General features: G+C 38.8%; 1 pseudogene; it reads right to left on the bottom strand.

Annotated features, from left to right (window-relative positions):
• Positions 1-7278: 7278 nt before the first annotated feature.
• Positions 7279-20408, bottom strand: LOC149235545 (beta-amylase 3, chloroplastic-like; annotated as a pseudogene).
• Between the last annotated feature and the right edge of the window lie 705 nt (positions 20409-21113).

Genomic DNA, 21113 nt, shown 5'->3' with positions numbered 1-21113 from the left:
TGGACTACATAAAGGGAAAGCAGACCAACAAGTCAAAGAAAGGTGCCAATAGGAGTTCGGACATATTAGAGATCATACATACTGATATATGTAGTCCAGACATGGACTCACATGGTCAGAGATACTTCATCTCCTTTATAGATGATTACTCACGATATATGTATCTCTACATGCTTCATAAAAAGAGCGAAGCATTAGATGCCTTTAAGATCTTTAAGGCTGAAGTAGAGAAACAATGCGGTAAGCAAATTAAGATCGTGAGATAAGATAGAGGTGGAGAATATTATGGTAGATACACAGAAGATGGACAAGCACCTGGGCCATTTGCTAAATTTTTTCAAGAGCATGGGATCGTTGCCCAATACACCATGCCAAGTTCACCCGACCAGAATGGTGTAGCAGAAAGAAGAAATCGAACATTATTGGACATGGTGCGGAGTATGCTTAGTAGCTCCAATCTTCCTAAATCCTTGTGGACTGAAGCACTTAAGACGACAGTGTATATATTAAACTGAGTTCCAACTAAGGCGGTTCCTAAAACGCCATTTGAATTATGGAAAGGTTGGAAACCGAGTTTGCGACATATGTGCGTTTGGGATGCCCGTCTGAAGTGAGAATTTATAATCCACAAGAGAAGAAGCTAGACCCAAGGACCATTAGTGGGTATTTCATTGGATATGCTGAAAGGTCTAAAGGCTACAGATTTTATTGTCCATCTCATGGCACTAGGATTGTGGAATCAAGAAATGCAAAGTTTCTTGAAAATGACTTGATAAGTGGGAGCGATCAAACCAGAAACATAGTTTCTGAGAATGATCATTCAGAATCTCAACCTTCCACTTCAAGTGATAGATTGGTTATTGTTCATAGCACCCCTCAAGTACAAACTGGTGTTGAACAACCAATTGTTGAAGTTCCACAAGCTGCTGACGATATTCCAGTAGATCAAGGAGTTCAAGAGTTGCCAAGAAATTTTGAACAACAAGTTGAACCACATACTTCTCAGGAAGATGATGGTACAACATTAAGAAAATCTACTAGACCAAAGAGATCAGCAATTCCTAATGATTATGTTGTGTATCTACAAGAATTTGACTACAACATTGGAGCCGAAAATGATCCCGAGTCATTTTCACAAGCTATGAGTTGCAAAGAATCAGAACTATGGTACAATGCCATGAAGGAAGAGATGAATTCCATAAAGAGTAACGAAGTCTGGGATCTTGTTGAGTCACTTAATGGTGCAAAATCCATTGGATGTAAATAGGTCTTTAAGACAAAGAAAGACTCATTGGGCAACATTGAGAGATACAAGGCAAGACTTGTTGCTAAGGGATTCACTCAGAAAGAAGGAATCGAATACACGGAGACCTTTTCTCCTGTATCTAAGAAAGATTCCTTGCGCGTTAGTATGGCATTAGTAGCCCATTTTGACTTAGAGTTGCAACAAATGGATGTGAAAACAACTTTTCTTAATGGAGACCTAGAGGAGGAGGTTTATATGAAACAACCTGAAGGATTCCCCTCTAGTGATGGTGAGCAATTGGTTTGCAAGCTCAAGAAGTCATTATATGGTTTAAAACAAGCATCCCGTCAATGGTATTTGAAATTCCATAATGTAATTTCTTCTTTTGGTTTTGTAGAAAACATTATGAATCAATGTATATACCTGAAAGTTAGTGGGAGTAAAATTTATTTTCTTGTTTTATATGTGGATGACATTTTGCTAGCAACCAATGATAAGGGTTTGCTACATGAGGTGAAACAATTCATCTCTAAAAATTTTGATATGAAGGATATGGGTGAGGCATTTTATGTCATTGGCATTAAGATCCATAGAGATAGATTCCGAGGCATCTTGGGTCTGTCACAGGAAACCTATATTAATAAAATTTTAGAGAGATTTCGGATGAAGGATTTTTCACCAAGTGTAGCTCCTATTGTGAAGGGTGATAGGTTCAATTTGAACCAATGCCCGAAGAACGACCTTGAAAGGGAACAAATGAAGAACATTCCATATGCTTCTGCTATCGGAAGCCTAATGTATGCTCAAGTCTGCACAACACCTGACATTGCATTTGTTGTGGGAATGTTGGGACGATATCAGAGTGATCCAGGTTTAGACCACTGGAAAGCTGCAAAGAAAGTAATGAGGTACCTTCAAGGAACCAAAGACTACATGCTTATGTATAGATGGACAAACAACTTGGAAGAAATTGGCTACTCAGATTTTGACTTTGCTGGATGTGTTGATTCACGCAAATCAACATCAGGTTACATTTTTATGATGGCCGGTGGAGCTGTATAATGGAGGAGTGCCAAGCAGACCTTGATTGCCACTTCCACTATGGAAGCCGAGTTCGTTTCCTGTTTTGAGGCTACTTTACATGGTGTATGGCTTAAGAGTTTCATTTCTGGGCTTAGAATTATGGATTCTATCTCTAAGCCATTGAGAATATATTGTGATAATTCAGATGCTGTTTTTATGGCTAAAAACAACAAAAGTGGGAGTCGAAATAAACACATTGACATTAAGTATTTAGCTATAAGGGAATGTGTTAAAGAAAAGAAAGTGGTCATTGAGCACGTCAGCAATGAGTTGATGATCACTGATCCTTTGACTAAGGGCATGCCACCATTTAAATTCAAGGATCATGTAATGAATATGGGACTTGGTTCCATTATGTAGTTTCTCATTGTATGGACAATGTTATTTTAATGAAATTCTTAATTATTGTGATGTTTTTTCTCATATTTATGTGCACCTTAAGTTGATTTGAGAAAATTCATTTAAGAATGACCAAGAATAAACATAAGGTTTATTCATTAAGAAATTGTTGCCACATAAATTATAATAAGAATAAATACATAGTAATACATGGAAGATAATACATGTCTTTAGAGGACTTATCGTCATGATTCATGTATCTATTACTTAATACAGATTATCAATGGGTTTTAAGTTGAGACATTAAGTTTGGAAGTATGGACCAAGTGGGAGAATGTTAAGCTCCATTAAGTTCTTTACCAACTGCTGCCTACAATTGTGGAAGCCAACTGTAGTTTTTCCTTAATTTCTGGAAACCAACTGCAGTGATTTCTTTAAATTAAGGAAATCAACTGCAGTTAATTAATTTTCTTGTTGGGAGCTAAGTGGTCCATTACTCCATCTGGGGTTCTCTACCTTGATCTGTGGAACACCTGACACATAACCATCAAAAGCTTGATGGAAGGTTGGCTATAAATTTATCTGTTTGGTCCCCAAGCTAGTATCTCAATCTCCTTCAATTTTACACCATCAAGTTGAGAGAGCAGAGCTTGGAAGTGCCTTCAGATTTTCTATATTATTTTCTTTCTGTTTGTGTGAAAATTGTGTTACGTTATTTTTACTACTGCTGCTTCAGCTGTCTTGATAAGTCGCTTGCTTTTGAGAGCGAAGAGTGAAGCCCTAAGTTTGTTTCTTTGCCGCGATGGAAGAAACTTATTAAACGCATCACTAATCTTCAGTGTTTGGTTATATGCGTGAGGTGCAAGAATTTTAAATTGTTGACTAGGAGCTCGTAGCAGGAGTTGAAATCACAGAGGTGCAAAATCCGGTGAATAAATCATTACTTTTGGTGCTACGCAAGTGAATGCCATGCCTTTAAAGCAATTGGAACAGTTGCTTTTGTATACGTTTTGAAAGAGAGAAACTCTGCGCAAGGGTTAATTGAACCGCTGAAGGCATTTCGTTCTTGCAAAAGATCTTGGCTCCAGCGTTCTGAGATTTCTTGGATCTTCTTCAAATTGCTGGTTTGATTGAGAACGAACAACGGTGCAAATTCATCTGGTTGGTGGAGGTTCACATAATCCAGAATTATTATCATCAATGACTGCAGGTAATTCTTTTTTACTGGGCATAAAAGTTCATTCCAGTTTTTATAATTAAAAATTTTAATGATTTCCTTAAGTTCTGTTTCCGCATATAGAATCGATGTTGAAATTTTAATATCACCTCCTTCCTGAACCGACGTTCTTTGGATTCAAAATGGCAATTTGTCCTTCTCATATGATGCCGTTCTTGATTCATCTTCGTTGAAAATAACTTTCAATGAAAGGCATTACGAATGAATTAAAAATGAAAAGCATATTCCTGTTAATCCCAATCCATTTCAATCATATCATCTGTCGTTGGATTCGTGTGAATTAAAGTCAAAGCCCTCTTATTAGCAGAATTCGACTTTGGATTCAAAATGGCAATTTGTTCTTATCACATGACGCCGTTCTTGATTTTTTTTTCTCTTGAAAATAACTTTCAATGAAATGCATTGTGAATAAATTTCCATTAATCGCAATCCATTTCAACCAATAATCTGCCATTGGATTCGTTTGATTTAAAGTCAACACTGCATTAATAGCAGAATTCGACTTTAAGACACCATAGCACCTGAACTTCTGAGTATTATTGAGAAACTGCAGCTCTTACTGCCGCTTTCTCGTAAGAGCTATCACCTAGTTGTTTCTATCACCCCTCGCCTCGTCATCACCAACCCCCATGTTTTCAAGACCGTCCAAAACTGATGACAACACCTTTACAAAAGCCACCAGAGCCGAGCAAGACGAGTCGAATTTATTTGGTTTTCACAAATGTGCCACTGAAAGTCATAAAATGCGCAACTGAATCGGAAAAAGCTAAGCAATGCCCATGGCTCGGATACAAATGTCACTTTCTTCATCAATGCCAATGGCTCAGATAATTGCGTCTACCTTCAACGGATCCACAATTACTACGTGCATCTGTTAGGAACGCGTTTCGCAGTTACTCGTTAATGGTGTCGGTGAGATTATGGACAAAAAGGCTATGAGTAGTAATGTGTTTTTGGCACTGTGAGGCAGTGGATGAGGCAGTTGGGGTTTCGGCGTTGCCTGGAAAATAAAACCAGAGCATCAGATTGAAACAGAGGGGATAATAGCTCTTAGATGAACATGTGGGTGTTGACAAAACACATACATTTCACCTTTTCCAATATCACCCTCTGCACCTTCCCAAACCCTGAAGCTTCATGCGACAGCAAAAAACGAATTTATATTCATCCAAAAAGGTTAACATTCTTATTCAAACGCAGATGATGAATATAAATTTCAGAATGTAATCCAATAATGCTGGTGGGTGAATATAAATTTCAGAATGTAATCCAATAATGATGGTGGTAGGTGGATAAAAACTACTAAGGAATACAATGCAATAATGATGGTGTTAAGTGGGCAGAATATTGGAAATGAAAATTTATGTGATAATTATACCGAAGGTGTTTTTTTTGCAGGGTTGGGGTGAGCATAAGTTTACTTTACTCAATCCACTTCAGTGTTCACCCCAGTCAATCCACTTCATTGTTCCCCAGATTCATCGATAAGACCTCCAAAATTGGAGTTAACCATCAAAGGACTTGTTCTACGAAGTCCTAAATAAATAATGGTATTATTATAGAAACCACTAAGTAATGTAGTTTACTAGATGGAACCCGATATTCAGAGCTATCAATGTCAAGCACAAAATCCATCATACCTCATCGAACCTGAAAATTTTAGCGACCATTGTTAAAGATGAGAAGGCTTGAAAAAGGCCCTCTCGTTAGAGAATCGGGCTTGAAAGAAAGGGTCGTTGGAGCAAACTAGCTACCAGACACCAAGGAGGTTTTATTTTTTTTAACCACATGGTGAATCAGTAACTGCCAGTCCTAATCTATGGGAGACCCAAGATCAATCCTCGTAGCTGCCTCTATAACACCAGGAGTACATCCAACCACCTGCAAGTCGGGTATACTAAGATCCTATGATTTTAGCAAGAGCAGACTCACGTGCCACCACCAAGACAGGATTGGGGAATCCACCCCTTTAGCTTCCACAGCAGGTCAGTAAGGGTTTTATTATTCATTCAAGAGGAAGAGTAGAGTTAGACAGGCGGTTGAGGTAGGTGTATTTCTCCATCGTGAGATGTGTTGCTGTTTTATGTAAGAGTTGGACGTATTATTGCTATTTTGTGTAATCGCTCTACATGTTGCTATACTGTGTGACATTTATGTTAGTTTTCCACGATCTTGGTGGTGTATGGGATAGAGTCTTAAATCTATGAGGCTCCCAAATCAAGAATTAAAATGAAACTACTTTACACAGCAGAATATAAACAACCTTCTCCAAAGTGCCCATCTCTCCTCCCAATATCTGTTTAGGCCTACAGCACCCTACAACAGCCCCAAACAACATCTAAACAAGCCTTTCGGCCTCTTGCAATATGATAGACTTCTGTGGTTGCCTAAACATAGGCTTCCCCACAAGATTTGACCACAAAACAGCCCTTAAAACACCCTCAAACAGTGCAGCCTCCTCCTGCAACCATTCGGACCTGCAATGGAGACAAATACAACCCAAAACAGTCCTCTTTTGCTCCACGCCTTGCCCTCAAGTGGTTGTGGCTGACTCATAGATGAATTGGTGCTCTTTTGATGCTCTTGGGCTCTCCAACAACAAGGTTGAATTGTATTATGGGTATGGTGCACAGACTCATATGTAAACTTCACAAATTCATAACTTAACTTTGACAACTCGGAATTTGATGATTCTCCATGCTTTGGATTTGTCTCGACATCTTTTATCATCTCTATCCATCACATGTTAAAGTCTCACCATGGCTTTTTCTCAAACATCGATGTGTGCAAAACCCCAAGCTTGGGTTTCAAGCCCACAAGGCCACTTGTGGAGCTCCTTCCTCCAAACCCTCAATCCTCAAGGCTTGGAGTACCTCCCAAGCTACAAAAATCGACAATCTAGATGAATGTTTAGGTTAAACAAGGTTAGGGCAACAAAATGAATTTATTAATTAGGATTACGATTAGATGTAAGCTTACAAGAGTGTAAAGTGATTGCAAAACATTTTGGACTATTAAAAAAATATATATCTCCTTTGCATAAGGATTAACTTCTCAAAATATAATTTGATAGAAACTAAGAACAAGAGGGTTCACAATAAATATCATATCATGGTTTTAGTAATTTAATCAATCTCGCCAAAATACTAAAGAATGAGTCTAATAGAAAATAGAATACCAACAACAAAATATCTCTGTCACATCAGAAGAGTCAAGAATTCAGTGTTAATTATAATAAAGTTGGAAAATAAGTCTTATGTTAGCATACTAACTTGCTTGAATTTACTTTTGGTGTATTCCTAAGTAATCTTACAGAAACATGAAAGAACTATAAAATATTTGATCTTACCATCATCAAGTTTAGCAATTATTCTTACATTTTAACAAGTTGCTCCTCGTTGGAGAAGCTAGAAGATGTCATTTGCTGGTCTTTCAATGCTATATCACTCTCATTATCCATCAAGCCATATTGGCCAATTTTCCGGAAAAACTTGACAAAATGATGCCAGTGGTCTGGAAAGAACAGAGATGCACCCATACTTTTAAAAGTGAAAGAAGTCAAAAGGGGGAGATCAGGTGAGTTTCTAAGCTAGACATTGTCGGTGATCCTCTTAAAAGTAGCATTGTCATGGCAGGGAAATGAATTCTCGCCTACAACTAGCACGCCATATTTATGACTCACTCTTCGAATTTGAAGGAAAACTAACTACATCTTGCTTCAGCATGATAGTAGATCTTTGAAACATCCATGCTTGGAAAAATAACTAATGATGTGTTTTTGGAAAACATCTCCATGAAAGCATGATATCCATCATGACCTTCTACGTTATGGAATCTAGTAGTGAGTTTTGACGCATGTTACTTCGTTTTATAACACAAATCAACTGTTAGAATCTTTCTCCATATACTATTACCTCTTCCTCTTGGAAAATACTTGAAGTAGAGAAATCATTTGATCTCCATGAGCAATATTTTTTGCAATATACCATGTACGAAAAACTCTCCATAGGGGGAACCATAAGACCCACCAATATCATTGAAGAAACCTCCCTCATTGGGCCATTGATTATATGATGGAGCATCATGTGGACCTCCCAGTCCCTATACAAGGTGACCCGTCACTTCAGAATGTTGCTTCAAGTTGGCTAGCATATATTTATCATTGCATTGAAATTCTCCTACTCCAGAGAATTTTGGCATGCCGCCCAAAAATGAAGGATATTTCATTTCACCATCAGGACCAAGATTGATAAATATTCCCGCAATTGTATTCCCAATATAGTCGGAGAATGTCGATGCAAATCTTTGGAACATATCAGAAAACATTTGAAGTGGTGTACGACCTTCAAATAGAGGAAGACTGTCAATAGCTAGAGACAAACAATCTTTGTATATGTTTCCCAATCGATATGTGAAGAAAATGACTAGATCATTATTTCCCACTATAAAAGACAAAGATGGAAGAGGTATAGACATGCTTTCTTGACTAGATTTACTACCATTAAAGCATATTGAAGCCTGAACTTTCAGGCCTATTGCTTAGATCATTTTCACCAAAGCCAAATATGCAGACCAATCATATTTTGTTGGAGCATCTCTCTCAACAATGCCCCAAAATACTTGCATAACCACTCTATCCACACCAAGAACCTTTAAGGCAAGTAAGCCTGCTTGAATCTCCTTGCAATGGTTTAAAGTGTTGGAAGCAGATATTGTATCTAGAGTAAACATTACATAAAACGGAAAGTTCCTTTGTATTGGCATCCTGGATTTCAGAACTTTCTCCTCTGCAACAAAATTTCCAGAAGGGTCCCCATAGCTTTCTAGAGTTATTACCATCCTCTGCATTTACATGGACCTCTTTCTTAAATGTGCTAATACTAGGTTCCCAAAATGATACATCAATTTATCTAAATCCCTTTCCATGGTTAGTGCATGGATTTAAAATCCAACCACCAACCGAGAAGACCTGGGCACTAGTGCATATCCTTCACTATGTCTCCAACAAATTAAATCAATCTTCCCCCTTCCAATTTGTGAGGGGAAGTGTAGAAAACATCCTAGAAGACTCGAAGAAGAAACCTTGAATGCCTCGACTTCTATGGGGATGAACTCATAACCACCCTTCTAAATTTTGATAATAAAACCCGCAAATCTCTCACATTTTGGAAACCCCGGCCTATCCTAAACCATCTAAATATTATTCTAAATAACTAAGTCAAACTGAACACTCCAACGATGCTCTTATCAAAGAAAATTATGATCACATTTTCGACAATGTAAATGAAATTTACACAACCCAAAAAAGACACTGAAAGCCCTGCAAAGGTGTCATAATATAAAATGATTATAAAGAAGCCAAATGGAATGTACCCACATATTTCTCTAGCCCAAAAATCCCGGTGGGAATCCCAACATGAAATAAAAATGGAATCAAAGCATTCCAAATCCTACAAATTCCAAATTTGGTTATGCATGTTGCAGAAAAAGACGAACTTTAGTAGCGAAGAACACCACAAGCTCCCCATTTCGCAATGATAAATTTAATCCCTATAATGATTAATGTGTTTACATGTTTATGATGTTGAGGAACGATGTTACATGCCATTACCTTTATCCTTAAAACACGATCCTTCCATAAAATATATCTATGCCATTACCTTTATCATTAAAACACAAAAAAAAATTAATATTTTTTTTTTTTTATGATTTTTAAATATTATTTTTAAATTTGGTTACCCAGGAAAATAATTAAAATTTTGTTTATATTTTATGAATTAATTTTTTTATTTAACACAATAAATATAATGAAACTCTTACAAAACATTAATATTATAATATATAAAAATGTGTGACAATTGTTTTAAATTTGCGAGACAATTACATTGTTAATATTATTTTGATTTTGTGATAATTATTTTATCAAAATTAAATATATATTATAACTACATAAAAGGTGTTTCTCTATAGGTTTAGTTTGGGCATACATTTTTATTCCAGTGAACCATAGAGCTTCACTTTCATTTACCTCTCTCGAATTAAACCCTAACACATGAAACAACCTAATTTCTGCAACACACGGTCTCCACCATCGAGTTCAAACCACAATGACGCCCATAAGTTCTGGCTGCACTGTGTAACAGAATGTGTACCTTAAGGAACACAATAAGAGGACCACAATTCCTTTGTTTCCCAAGTAAGACTTGTAGTCGAAGAACCTTCGAGCAAATGAATCCCTCGTTGGCTACCATAGAAGGTATCGACACCTAGCATTGGAGAGTTTGGCATACCTTATGCATATGCATGCAGCCGATTCTGGCATACCTTATGCGCATCCATTCAGCCGAGCCTAGAATGTCTTATGAACATGCATTCAACATTAGGCTCTATTCATGGCAAGATGGTCTTCTCAAATCTTCTATTCCTTTAGTGTATATTTTCACTTTTAGGGGCAATTGTTAGTTTAATTATGTTTATTCATTAATTAATCTATAAAATAAGAGCTTGATGGGGGTGGTTGAACGGGAGGAATTAAATGGAGGTGATGGAGCGGTGAGCCTCCCAAGACATGCATGACACACTATGATGACACCAAGGACCAAGTGGTGGTCAAGTACATGGCTAGATGGAAGAATCAAAGATAGGAGAAATTTAAAGGTTGGAACAAATTCATTATGCAGATATTGCTAACACTAGTTATGGGATTTTTGGAAGGTGGTGAAGCGGTTGGCATCGATGCACAGGTTACCATCATGTGCATGCCGGTCCATTTGACTTTTTCTTGCTCTATTGAGAGAGCTAGATGGAGGGGTAGAGAAAAGGTCGGGGGGTGTAGGGTTTGGGACCTTAGTGAGAGTGGAGGCAACGAACCCTATGTAGGCTGCTTGGATGTGAGGTGGAGAGGGATTTTGAGGGGTATCTTAATGGCAGGGGTGACATGGCCAAGGGAAACCATCTCTGTAATTTTGTTAATTTTATGTATTCTCATCTTTCTTGCTCAGCTTTGTTCTGTTCCTAGTGTTAACGCTCGAATCTGCCTCAGGCTGAGGAAGGCAAAACTCAAGGCAACATCAAACCACGCTCAGCCTCGTAGCTAGCCCTACGAGGACAGGAGAGGGCTCTCTCCAGGTCTATCTCGGTAAAAGGTTTTCAAAAGGGATTGAGATGACCAATAAGGAACACTGATTTTAGGCTAGTAAAGAGATAAGAAAGTTTGTTTTAGATTTTTGAGTTTTTTGCTGGAGAAATGGGAAAACCAATTTTGGGTGCGGGAATTGAGGTCAGATTTTTGCAGAGGTCGAGTTGGGGCGAGATAGGCAATAGCCTTGATGTCTTTTGATCAGGTGTATGGGCAGATTAGATTGATAAGGAATTGAAGAGGGTAAAGAGAAATTGGATCCTCTTCAAATTGAAGAAAACATAGAAAATCAAACAAACTTAAAGGCAAAGCATAACAATCTATGGATTCTACCTTAACACTTCATTTGTTCAATTGAAAAAGATGAAAGAAGGAAAGTGATACACATTAACAACTTACAATTGTAGAAAGAAACACACCATCAACACACAAAGCCACAAGGATCCCAACAGGTGCTGCAAAATCTCTGATCTTTCCTTAGCCCAAATGTGAAAAAATATGTACAATAGTGTCCAAAATCTTCCCAAGAGTCCAACCTGTGCTACTGAATGAAAATTTACATATATAGACCAAGCTAACCTCATTCCCTACCCTCTATGGGTCGAGATCCTCCTTCTAAGAGTAGTTTCAACAAATTCTAAACATGGAGCAGGAATCTAGGTGACCAAAACAACCTGCCTCTAAAAAGAAGGAAACTGATTCATTACATTAATTGCTTGCTAATTTGTGAATGAATCATCTAGAAGAAGGTAGATAAGTGCCATGTTACCTTACATACATCAAATTACATCATTTTGGGTCAAAATTTACATCAAGGAGTGAAACTGGTGAAAATTGGCCGAATTCCTGAGCTGGAGGATGAAAACTGGACCAAAAACCCCAATGCGTAGCGCCCTGATCCCAATGCGTAGCACACCTTTCAGCCTGTTTTTGGGGCACTTCCTGACATCCAAATTGAGCTCATGATAGCTCGTTGGAACGCCCTGGATGTCTACTTGCCAACCCAAGTGGAATTTTCCAATTTGGAGCTCATTTGCCCCTCCAAAATTGCATTCTCCCAGAAGTACTTCCTGTTGTTGCAAAAGGTGGCAGCAAGGTGGTTTTCATGGTGTTTTTAGGCCTTTTGATCATCCAGAACTTGATGAAATGCCTTGGCAATAACTGAGCATGTATATTTCACCATGAAAAACCCAAAAATATAAGATTTTTCTCCATCAAGTGATCCAATCAAAAGCGAGCACGCAGGCACGCTACCCATTGAGCGGAAAAAACTGTTTTTTGAGACCAAAAATTTCGAAATGACAAAATTTTCTCCGAATTTGCTCAAATTCGGAGCGAAGACCCTCCATCATGTGTCATGCTCAGCCAGCGAAGCCTCGGCCAAAACTCGAAGCGGATCTAGCCTCTTTCGCCGTTTTAGTGCTTTGCTCAACCTCCTTTGCAAAATTTTCATTTTTGCTTTACAAACATGCATGCGAGCCCAGTAATGATTCTTCATGTGACGAAGCAAGTCTTTGTCTCTATTGGCCTTTGCCAACAACCCCTCCAAATGTCGGTTGACCTTCTCAAGCACAAATTGCCGTGCAACAGGTGTCAAATCGCCCGGTCTTTTACGAGCCAACCTACGGTCTTCACGGATTCGTTGCAGCTCTATAAGCGTGTGCTCGTCCTCTAACTGTTTATTGCGCTGCTCCAAGTATTTGATTTGACACTCTGCTTTCAGCAACTTCTCATTCAAGCTATCAATCTCGGTCTTTTGTTTCGAGCTAGGAGAGCTCCTATCCACATCACTCAATGCAACATCAACATCATGATCACCGGAATGGCCTTCCTCATAAATTGGCTCCTTGCCTCTGTCTTGAACCTGTACCTGTACTGAAGAAGAAGGCGAGACCCCTTCCACACAATGTGGAGATAATACTCGCCGTGTAGCTGCAAATAAGGCCCTATGGCCTCGCTGATATGTTACACATGCTGGAGTGCTGACATGCTCGGTCTCAAGAATATCAAACTGATGTGAAGGGCCTCCCTCATCATGAACAATCTCGAGAGGTGGTTGTGGCACTGTGAAGAGGTCACGAGAAATGAAATCCTCCCAAGTAATACCCTGTTGTGCCAGCTGATGAACCACTACGATCTTGATCAGCGCATAATGATAAATACTCTTGTGTTGCTGTGCTGGGGTCTTCCTTTGTACTAAGACAACCATCCTTTCTATGTTGCGAAACATAAAGTATGGAATGTTCATCAGACGTACCGTTGTAAAATGCATCAACAAACGGACATGGTACGCATAAAGATGGGAAAATCTGCCCTCACAACTGAAATAGCGAATGATGAGCTTCATCAAAGGTGCAAACTGATCATTCAGGTACTGGAAAGGAAAAACTCTACTCAAATGCCTCATATACCCAGGTTTGATGTATGGCTCATAATAGGACTTCTCTAGTTGCTGACGTTTATTCCATTGCTCTCCAATATTTGGTATCCCGGTGGCCTCTGCAATAGTCTCTAGTGACAAAATGAAATTAACTCCAGCAAGGTTTACATGGCCATCATATAAATGTAGAACAAACAGGCGAGCTAATTCACGATGTTGGTGATTTTGTGAAATTAGCTCGCAATAGTGATAGCATGACTGATGGCGAAAACAATCCATTGCAAGCGGGCAAGCCTGCAATTGAGCTAAAGAAGTGGGCTCTTTTCTGAGATGTTTTCCACCTTTGCCACCTCTGTGAGACCTCCGAGGCACATTACCCTCGGTTGTAGAATCACTGTCATTCTCCTGCTCATAAGCTGAATCTGTCTCTGACATGACTTTGAAAACATAATGATTGAAATATATAGGAGGTATGCAATATGTAGGATGTATGTTGTAGCTGTGGTGAAATCACAAGTTTAACACATACTCAAAAGCCAACCTAAACATCACAAGACTTATGCCATAATGGACATTCTGTTTTAGTGTATTGGGTATAAAACAGTCATAAGGACAGATTGACAAATGAACCCAAAATATGAAGTATTGTTTGGCTCATAACTTACATATGGATATGAGGCTATGTTTCACCAAGGGAAGGCAGAAAAATCTTCACCAATCATCCATAAATACCCTTAAGGCAGATTTTGGTGAGGCCTAGGGTTTCAATTTTTTTTTTTACATTCATCACATCATATTTCTCTTCAAACCCATTATAAACAATATGAAATTGATTAGACCAGACATAGAACACCCACTTGCATATTTGGAGGCAATTAGACATGAGCTGGGCGCATGAACATAGAGGAATTACTTGTTGGACTGAGTGCGTAGCGTACCCTCCCAACGCGTAGCGCACGGTCCGATGCATAGCGCCCGTGTATTTTTACACTGGTCGCGCTCACCCAATGCGTAGCGCCTACCTGGTGCGTAACGCACTGCCCGGTGCGTAGCGCACTGCCCGGTGCGTAGTGCATTGTCTCGATGCGTAGCGCGCCCTCCAAAACAGTCTACAAGTATGCAACTCACAGATTTGGCCTTCAAACACTTAGACCCGATGTTGCTTTGGGATTTTGTGAGTAAATAAACTTGTTTTCCCCTTTTATAAGAAAACAAAATATCTCTTTTGATTTAATTTGATTTCAAAACCCACTTTGTAAGGTTTGGCATTTTCCACTTTTGGTCTTTCCATACAACACTACTTTTTGATTTTTTCATGCTTTTCTAAGGTTGGACTGATCATTTTTGTTGATTTTTTGCAGGGATGTGGTATTTGGCTTTGGAAAAGATCAGAGGCTTGCATCTGAATCTTCTTATGATGAAACAAATACAAATATTACAAAAATAAAGTTTGACACTTTTTAGTTCCAAAACAGAGTTTTGGACTAAAAATGCCCTTAAATGCTTTTTTGAGAAAGAATATAAAAAGAAAATCTTTGAAAAACCTCATGACCTACAGGCTTCTATTACATATATGCAAAGGACTGGAAACCCTAGACTCTAAGACTAAGACTCTTCTTTAACGAAACCAATTATTTATGATGATGAACTTTGGCAATTGTTCTAGGAATTTGGACTAACCCTGAAGGTACAATCATGAGGAAACACAAGACAACCAGACCCTCTTGTCAGTCAATGGCATGCCCCTAGCGAAATGCAACGAAGTGGAACAAGCGAGACACCTAAAAATAATATGCAAAAGCGAAAAGATCTCTGACAGAGGGCTATAAGGACCAACTCTAACATTGGCTCCAATGGGGATGGTGACTCCTTGGAGACGCCAAGAACGGCAGAAATCTGGAGAGTAGACCAGTGCTTTCATCCATTGGGCGATGGAGTCATTATTTCAAACTTTGACACAATTATTGACCGCTGATTTGACTGAAAACTGAATACAAGTCTGACCTATACTGACTCGATTTTGAAAACTTGAAAGGACTGATATAAATAACTTGACAAATCTCAAACCAACTAACCTCCATCTCCAGAATTATAGCCTTCGCTGTGGGCCCCAGACTGAAGATGAGAGATCAGTACACACATGCAATAGAACTGAAGTAAAACGGTATATACAATGATGATGGAATGAGCAGAAAATACATCAGAAATGGTATCGATTCAACAGCCGACCATTGACCGGCCCTCCAGAACAATCATCTCCATTAATTTCTTTGAGAAGAAAAGCGTTTTGACCATGATATGTTGCAATTTTATAGGGACCCTTCCATAAATTGTCAAATTTGTCATGTTTTCCTTTATCTTCACTACGGGCATCCCATTTCAAAACTACCTCATCCAACTGAAATTTATCTGTTTTTGCCTTCCTATCATAAATCTTCTTTATGCACTCCTGCAATTTAATAGTACTTTGAAATACTTCCTCCCGTGTCTGCTGTAAATGGATCATCTGATTAATCCGCCGTTGCATGGGATCTTCCTCACTATCAGCTTCTTGAAGCAATTTGACTACCGGAATAGCAAGTGAGGTAGGAAAAACCGAGTCCGTCCCGTACACCAGCTCGAAAGGAGACATGCCAATAGACTTTTTCTGACTTACCCTATCATCCCACAGTGCATTCACTAATTTCTTGTGCCAGCCCTTCTTATTGATTTCCAGCAAATTTTTAATAATATTTACCAAGGACTTATTTGACGATTCCGCCAACCCATTTCCTTGCGGATGGTAAGTGGTTGAATGCCCCAAGCTGATATTGTACTTATAGCAAAAGTTGACCATTCTCTTCGACTTGAATGCCACTGCATTATCCTTGATTAGCTTACTAGGACACCCAAAATGTGACAGTATATTAGTTTCAAGAAAAGAAATAATTACCGCATTCATGGCTTGGCAGGTGGGAATTGCTTCAATCCATTTTGTGAAGTAGTCTGTAGCTGTCAATATCCATCTGTGTTGTCCTGACGATGCTGGATGAAGTTCCCCAATGAAATCCAAGCCCCACTGCTGAAATGGTGCACTAACTTCAATTGGTTTGAGAGGCAATGGCTGTAATTTCTGCTTCCCTTGAAAAATTTGACATTCGTGACAATTCTTAACAGCCTTATACACATCTGAAAATAACGAAGGCCAATAAAAACCTTCTCTTAGAATCTTATTCGCTGTGGTTTTCCAAAACAAATGACCCCCGTAGTCACCTCTATGAAAATCCTCCACAACTCGTCTGGCTTCCTCCTCTACCAAACAATTCAGCAACATTCCACCAGGGTCCTTCCAATATAATGCAGAATTGAGGATGCAAAATTTGACAGCTTTTAATTTCAATGTTCTACTCTTATTTCTAGGCATCCTGGGAGGTGAAGATAAATTTTGAAGTACATATATAATATTAGAGTACCAAGGAGAAGAAACGAAGATATTAGATACCTGACTTGTCAGACCCTCCTCGTCTTCATCGGACATAGCAGCAATCAAGTTTATATCTAGAACATGCAGATTTGTTTTAGCCATCAATTTGGAAAGTCGTTGACCTTTGATCAGCTTGGTTGGTTTAATCTCCACATCATACTCTAACAACGCAACAATCCACTTACCCCGCCTTCCTTTTGGATTTGCCTGTACCAAAACATCTTTTACTGTTGCGCTAGGAACATATGATATAATGTGAGAATGCAATATATAAACACGAAAATCTTTCAAGGCTTTTACAAGCGCAAGAGCTTGTTTTTCAATGATGTTGTATTTCAATGCTCCATCCCTTATAATACGACTGAAAAAGGTGATAGGCTTCTCAACTCCATCCCTTTTTTGCATTAGTACAGTTGCTAAAGTGTGCTCAGAAGCAAATGAAAACAAAATGAAGTCTTGTGTGTAATCCGGGCTAATCAAAGTAGGGGTTGAAGAAAGAGCTAACTTTACCAAATTAAATGATTTCACTGCCTCTTCTGTCCACTTTAATTGACTGTCCTTTTTCAGCATGTTCGTGATTTCTCTAAGATGCTCGGCAAGATTTGGAATAAAATGACGCAGAAAATTCAGTTTGCCATTAAATGACTGTATTTCTTTCTTATTCTGGGGCTGTTCAATCTGCTGAATGGCCTCAACACGGGCAGGGTCCACATGAATGCCGTCTTTTGATATGATGTGGCCAAGGAGCTTGCCTTCATCCATGGCGAAAAGGCTCTTTTTTGGATTCAGTGAAATGCCATATTTGCTGCACTTTTGGAAAACAATTTTCAAATGATATAAATGCTCCTCATCAGAATTTGAAAACACGGTTAAATCATCAAGATAAACAACCAAAAATATATCTTTCTCGTTGGCGAAAGCCATATCCATCGCACGCTGAAAAGTGGTGCTTGCATTTTTCAAACCAAATGGCATCTTTGCATAATGAAATGTTCCCCATGGAGTGGTGAACGCAGTCTTGTCACGATCATCTTCATGCACTAAAATCTGATTGTATCCTGAATAGCCGTCGAGTAGTGACATCCTTGATGCTCCAACTACTCGCTGCAATATATGGTCCATTTTGGGCAGCGGATAATTGTCCTTTAAGGACACCTTATTCAAATTTCTGAAGTCAATACATAAACGGATCTCACCTGTTTTCTTTCTTACAGGTACCAAATTTGATATCCAATCGGAAAATCTGATAGGCACAATGATACTTGACTTATACAACCTGTTTACTTCTTTTTCTATCAAAGGCAACAGCTTAGGATTGATTCTCCTCAACTTTTGATGGAAAGGCTTCTGATTTGGTTTTATAGGGATAGTATGCTGAATGATATTAGTGTCATATGTTTTCAGATCTGAGTAATCCCATGCAAAAACTTTAGAAAATGAAGATAACAATCTAACATACTCTTCCTTTACCTTTGGTGACAATGACTTCGATAGCTTTACCATCTTGGGATTCTCAGCTGTCCCAATGTTTACCTCCTCAACACCTTTTTCAGTCGGTCTCAATGTCGGTTTGCGGGCCACATCGTCTTGATCGAACAGCTCCTCCAAAGGAATCAATCCCTTAGGAATAATGTTATCTTTAAGTTGCAGCACATCCATTTGATTTACTTGTATATCAATAGTACCATCATCATGTTCTGTATCTATGGAGGTATCTTTAAACTTACCCTTATTCTGCAGAAAATCATTAATCTCTTCATCATCCTGAAAGACTTGCCAGCATCGCTGATTATCTGGAACTGTGGGGCGGTGTTTCACATGAATCTCGAATTTGTTGCTAGAATTCATTGGAATTTTTAAATTACTAGCTGCCTTAGCGAGTGCATCAGCAACACCATTTTGTATGCGAGGCATGCATGTCAATGTATGATCAGAAAATAGTTTCAAAATATCTAAAACTACATTCTGATAGGCTCTCATGCGAGGATGCTTGGCTTGAAACTCACCTTTCACTTGCTTTATCACCAACTTAGAATCACCGTATACTGCAATTCTTTTCGCTTTCAGCTTTCGAAGAATCTTAAGGCCAACAATGAGAGCCTCATATTTCGCTTCATTATTAGAACAATCAAATGCTAGTTTGTAGGAACATACTCTCACCTTGCTTGGAACCTTATCTTGAGCAGAAAATGGACTTCGAATCCACACACCGATTCCAGCACCATCACTACCTACGGCGCCATCAAAATCCATGGTCCAAAGACCATCTTCATCCTCCTCCAAATGCTGAAAATGTTTTATCTCTGTTTTTCCTGTTTGCTGCCCATTATCTTCAGTTGTTTGCTCCATAATAGCCTGCTTTCCACTTCTTTCTTTCTGCAGAACTTCTCTAAAATTCTTAGTGATTTCTGGTATATCTTCTGCCTGAACTAATTGACTATCTATCTCATTAAAAATATCAGCAAACAAAACGAATGACTCTAAAGCTGTATGTACATAATTTACAGGATGATTGATTGGTTTCTCCTTGCTGGTGATCATATATTTCATTTTTTGTTCCCGGTACAACTTTCTCATTTGGCCAAACACGGGAATCGTTGCATAAGAGAAGTCAAGCTGAATTGTTCCTTGCAATTTTGCCCCCCAGGATCAAGAAAGGATCATACCAAAGCGAGGAGGAATGTCGACCACGACAACATCCATCAAGACATTCTTTGTAGGGATTTGATCCAAACTTACAACCAAATCTTTAATCAACCCAATACATCTCACCCTACTGGAATCAAAAGAGTAGAGATCATGATATTTCCTGGTGATATCCAAACCCAACGTTTCCATGATGGCCTTCGGCATAAGATTGTGGGAAGCACCAGTGTCAAACATAGCATTATGAAATACAAACTCATGCAGCCTTAAACGTATATAAAAAGGAGGGACTTCCGACTCACCACTTAATGCTGGTCCAAATATCAATTCCGGCTGATCATCCTCAACACTGACCATATCAGACATTGGGTCAAAATTCAGAACTTTGGAAACTTGTCCTCTATAGCTGCTGTTCTTCATGAGTTCAGTTAATGGAATAGACACCTTCAATTTAGAAATTTCATTCCCCAAATTAAAAGAAGAAATCTTGTCCATTTCTTTGGTTGAAACATCTTTCTTTTCAGGGTTATCCTTTGGTATGCTGACCTGATTTACTTTTTCAACTATTGGGATCTCATTTGCTGGAATATACTTGCTAGTCATAGGGTCAGCACTCTCTTTACCTTTCTTTGATGCTGCTGATGTTTCCTCCTTAGATGCTAGAACTTCTTTTCTCTTTTGGATGGGATTTATGGGAACATTTCTGCCTCTTAGTGATAATTGGCGCTGCTGAGCGGACAATGAATGCATATAACCTCTCTGATACTCATCTGACTCTTCCTCCAAAGTGATCTCATTTGCTAAGATAAAATCTGCATCATCTTGAACTGCTGATCTTGCTGTCTTTTCATCGTCTTCAGTGATAAATGTAGGCATATCGTCAGGAGTAAAAAAATGATTTTCTTCTCCAACAACCTGATCATCATCATCTGACTCCGGACCAACAAAATTCTGCTGGAGAGGTGTCTTCACTTGCTGCTATTGTGCTGGTGTGTCTTGTGTTCGTTGCTCACACTGTTTGATCCTAAATTGTGGCTGTTGCTGACCACGAAAATTAGGATTCCGAATCTGCGTTTCGGGCTTGTCAATAGCTAACCTTTCAATCATTTTTTCTACCTTGTGAAGAACTTGATCTGATGTAGAAGCTTCTTCCTTTATAGTAACCTTCCTCTCAGCTTTCATTCTAGCTCTCTTATCATTCAAATTTGCTTCAACATTGACTGCAATTTTTTGCATCTCCTCTAAGGTGGTCGGATCTCTCTCCCTTAGTTGATATGCCATATCTGGATCAAAACCATCGGGGAACTTGAGCAGCGCCGATTTTCTGGTTGGTTTTAAATCATCCGGAATTGCATTGTATACTGCATTGAATCTGATACAATAGTCTTGAACGGACTCTCCAGCACTCCTTTTAAGCTTAGTATACTCGGCATTGATTTGCAGTGGATCTTTCTTCACTTCCCAGCGTTCTAGAAATTGTCTTTTGAGATCATCTAATGTAGGAATACTTCTGGCTGGCAGATTTCTAAACCATTTCCTTACCTCTCCACTAAAAGTCTGCACGAATAACCTCATAGTCAC

Source organism: Pinus tabuliformis, chromosome 8 (assembly GCF_031772625.1).
Source record: "Pinus tabuliformis cultivar Carrire ecotype Pingquan chromosome 8, CPIR1, whole genome shotgun sequence".
Taxonomy (NCBI): Eukaryota; Viridiplantae; Streptophyta; class Pinopsida; order Pinales; family Pinaceae; genus Pinus; species Pinus tabuliformis.
The sequence above is the reverse complement of the archived record's forward strand: the minus strand, read 5'-3'. Positions and strand labels throughout refer to the sequence as shown.